This window comes from Carlito syrichta, unplaced genomic scaffold, assembly GCF_000164805.1.
Source record: "Carlito syrichta isolate Samal-C Ts95f unplaced genomic scaffold, Tarsius_syrichta-2.0.1 Scaffold130383, whole genome shotgun sequence".
Classification (NCBI taxonomy): Eukaryota; Metazoa; Chordata; class Mammalia; order Primates; family Tarsiidae; genus Carlito; species Carlito syrichta.
Genome location: NW_007074479.1, coordinates 22,131 through 26,222, shown reverse-complemented (window position 1 = coordinate 26,222; position 4,092 = coordinate 22,131). Strand labels below are relative to the sequence as shown.

Here is a 4,092-nt window from a genome sequence, read left to right as displayed (position 1 = left end):
ATCACCTGAGCCCAGCAGGTCAAGGCTGCGGTGGCCGTGAGCAGCGTGCCACTGCACTCCAGCCTGGGCGGCATAGTGAGACTGACTCAAAAAAGAAAAGAGGGGTCAGCCTGGCTCAGTGGCTCAGCCTGTCATCCTGCGCCTTTGGGAGGCTGAGGTGAGTGGGTTGCCTGAGCCCGCGGGTTCGAGACCCGCCTGGGCAGTGAGACCTCATCTCTACAATAAATCAAAAAAATCAGCCGGGCCTGGTAGCACATGCCTGTAATTCTGGCTACTTGGAAGGCTGAGGCGAAGGATCTCCAGAGCCCGGCAGGTCAAGGCTGCAGTGGCCGGGAGCGGCCACTGCACTCCAGTCTGGGCGACAGAGTGAGACTCCAACTCAAAAAAAAAAGAAAGAAAGAAAGAAAAGAGGGGTCAAGGCAAGGGAGGTGAGGACCCACTAAGGGTCAAAAGCTGTAGAGCCCCAGGCCCCTGAACTCTGTGTCTAGCTCTCTGGGCCAGCTGCTGGGGCATCCTCGGGCCTGTGCAGCAGGCCTCTGACCAGTGCTTTCCCTGGCTGCCAGGTACCTGCCTGGATGACAGCTGGATCCACCCTCGAAACCTCACCCCTTCATCCCCAAAAGACGTCCAGATCCAGCTGCGCTTTGTCCACACCCAGGGTGGAGAGCTACTCCCTGTGGCCCACATCGAGTGGACACTTCAGACAGACGGTGAGTAGGAGATCCTTCCCCACCCCCCCCAAAAAAATGCAGACTTGGCTGAGGGCTCTCCCAACTCAGACTCAGAACTGGGCTCCCAATCCTGTGCCCGTGAAGCCCCAAATTTAGCACCAAAAGGATCCATCATCTCACGCAGGTAATACTTTTCCAGCTTTTTAAATATTACCCCATGGGGATATCTCCTCATCACACCATCCTTCATGAAAGGCCTTCCTTCAGCTTAAAATTCTTATCACCCTGAGGGAGGGAAAAAAAAAAAAGACAAGTGGTTAATATTATGACTGCAGTACCACAAATTTACTGGAAAAATAGTAGCACATTTGCCAGCCTGCTTGTTCCCTTTTAGGGACCAGCATCTTATAAAACAATCCCAGCTGGGCATGGTATCTCATGTCTGTAATCCCAGCACTTTGGGAGGTTGAGATGGGAGGATCCCTTAAAGCCTGGAGTTTGAGACCGGCCTGGGCAACATAGCGAGACCCTGTCTCTACAAAAAATAAAAGTAAAATAAAACCATCTCAAACCTCTTCAGGGATACAGAGTTTGGATTACAGAATTGGGAGGTCTGGGGTTAAGTCCCAGACTTGTGAGCAAGGCTTGAGGGAAATTGTCTATGGAAGGCCCTACCCTGAATACTCACTGCTGACAGCCGCTACCCCTCCCAGGAGGGTGAGGTGGCTGTGTTTGACACCTGTGTCAGGCGGCCAACACCTTAGCTGCAAATCTGCAAAGCCTTTGCTTCTAGCACAGGGTAAAGTGTCACTTGTCCTTGCCCAGCTGGGAAATAACTGTCTGCAGGGCAGGAGGCTAAGCAAGACCCAAGTGTGAACCCAAGGGGGCAGGAAGTGGAGAGTGAGGTAAGATGTGCAGAATTTCTTGTAGGAGTGAGCAAGCCCCACAGATGGGGAAGCGACACACCCAGCGGGTCCTCTTAGCTGATCTGCATCTGTGTGTCACCTCTCCTCCCTCTGCCCTTCAGCCAGCATCCTGTACCTCGAGGGCGCAGAATTGTCCATCCTGCAACTGAACACCAATGAACGTTTGTGTGTCAAGTTTGAGTTTCTGTCCAGACTGTGGAATCACCACAAGCGGGTAAGAATATAGCTCCTGGGCCGGGCGTGCTGGCTCACACCTGTAGTCTCACTATTTAGGGAGGCCAAGGCGGGAGGATTGCTTGAACCCAAGAGTTCAAACCAGCCTAGGTAACATAGCAAGACCTTGTCTTTATTAAAAAAAAGAAAGAAAGAAAGAAAAAAATCAAGCCAAACATGGTGGCTCATGCCTATAATCCCAGCACTTTAGGAGGCTGAGACGAGAGGATTTCCTGAGCCCCGGGGTTCGAGACCAGCCTGGGCAACTTGACGAGACCTTGTCTCTACAATAAATCAAAAAATTAGCCAGGCATGGTGGTACATGCTTATAGTTCCAGCTCCTTGGAAGGCTAAGGTGGAAGGATCGCTGGAGCCCAGCAGGTCGAGGCTGTGGTGGCTGGGAGTGTGCTGCTGCCCTCCAACCTGGCCAAGAGAGTAAGACTCCAACTCAAAAAAAAAAAAAGAAAAAGAAAAAAAAAGAAAGAAAACTTCACCAACATATCCATCCCTGATTTTTCTTCCTTATTTACCTAGCTACTCATTCTTACTATCAATTTTTTATAGAAGCAAGTCTCACTATATTGTCCAGGCTGGTCTCGAACTCCTGACTCCTCCCTCCTTGGCCTCCCAAAGTGCTGGGGTTACAGGCCTGAGCCTCTACACTTGGCCTGCCACTCATTCTTAAAGAAAATTGAGGCCAGGCACAGTGGCTCATCCCTGAAATCCCAGCACTTTGGGAAGCTGAGGCAGGAGGATTGCTTGTGCCCAGGAGTTCAAGACCAGCCTGGGCCACATAGCAAGACCTCATCTCTCCAAAAAAAAAAAGTAACTGGATGCGGTGGCCTGCACCTTTAGTTCCAGCTTACTTTGGAGGCTGAGACAGGAAGATCACTCGAAGGCAGGAGTTGGAGGTTGCAGGGAGCCATGATCGTGCCACTGCACTCCAGCCTAGGCGACGAAGTGAGGCCCTGACTCAAAAAAAGAGGACATTGAATTGGACAACCACCTCCACAGCCCTACCTCCTGCCATCTTTGTGTGGAGCTTGACTTAATCTGGGGCCTTCCTTCTAGAGGAAAAAAACTGCCCAGACCAACGGACTGCTGAGGGAGGGGCAAGTCAGAGCGCCAACAGTGTGGTCTCTTTCTGCTGCTCACAACTGGGTGGTAAAATGTTGATTTTTGGGTTTTTTTTGAGTCAGAGTCTCTCTCTGTTGCCCAGGCTGGAGTGCAGTGGCACGCTGCTCACGGCCACGCAGCCTCAACCTGCTGGGCTCAGGCGATCCTTCTGCCTCAACCTTCCAAGTAGCTGGAACCACAGCCGTGTGCTACCGCGCCCAGCTAATTTTTTGATTTATTGTAGAGACGAGGTCTCACCAAGTTGCCCAGGCTGGTCTCAAACCCCTGGGCTCAGGCAGTCCTTTCGCCTCTGCCTCCCAAAATGCCGGGATTACAGGCGTGAACCACCGGGCCCGGCTAATGTTGATTCTTACTGGGCAGCTTCTCTAAAGCAGGAGGTCTCCAAGGCTGGTCCCTAGAACAACAGTGTGGGCGCCGCCTGGGAACTTGTTAGAAACGTACATTCAGCTGGACTCGCTGACTCAGCCTGTAATCCCAGAGCTTTGGGAGGCTGAGGCAAGTGGATTGCCTGAGGCCACGGGTTCGATACCCACCCGGGCCACTTGGCGAGACCTCGTCTCTACAATAAATCAGAAAATTAGCTGGGTGTGGTAGCGCTCGCCTGTAGTTCCAGCTACTTGGAAGGCTGAGGCGGAAGGATCGCCGGAGCCCAGCGGGTGGACGCTGGGGTTGCCATGAGTCTGCCACTGTACTCCAGCCTGGGCAACAGTGAGACTCTAACTCCAAAAAAAAAAAAAAAAGAAAGAAAAGAAAGAAAGAAATGTACATCCTAGGGTGCCACCCCAGACATGCTAAACTAGAAACTCCAAGGCTGGGGCCAGCAGCTGGTGCTTCACAGCTCTCCAGGCCATTCTGATGTCAACTAGAGTTTGAAAACTACTGGTTTAAATCTACAGATGGTAGATGGTCACTTCATTTATTTTTTTGAGCCAGGGTCTTACTCTTTCACCCAGGCTCGATCATAGCTCACCGCAGCCTCAACTTCCTGGCTCAGGCAATCCTTCTGCCTCAGCCTCCTGAGTAGCTGGGACTATAGGTGTACACCTCAATGCCCAGCTAAGTTTTTAAAAAAATTTTTGCCAGGCTGGTGGCTTAGCCTGTAATCCCACGCCTTTGGGAGGCTGAGGTGAGTGGATTGCCTGAGC

At 51.8% G+C, this 4,092-nt stretch overlaps 1 protein-coding gene across 1 annotated transcript in view; it reads left to right on the top strand.

Annotated features, from left to right (window-relative positions):
* Positions 1–567: 567 nt before the first annotated feature.
* IL17RA (interleukin 17 receptor A) overlaps positions 568–4,092 on the top strand; it is a 17,111-nt gene continuing 13,586 nt past the window's right edge. The window contains exons 1-2 of the mRNA XM_008048967.2: positions 568–710; positions 1,699–1,811. The gene's annotated coding sequence lies outside the window, so the exon portion shown is untranslated. The remainder of the gene's footprint in view (positions 711–1,698; positions 1,812–4,092) is intronic.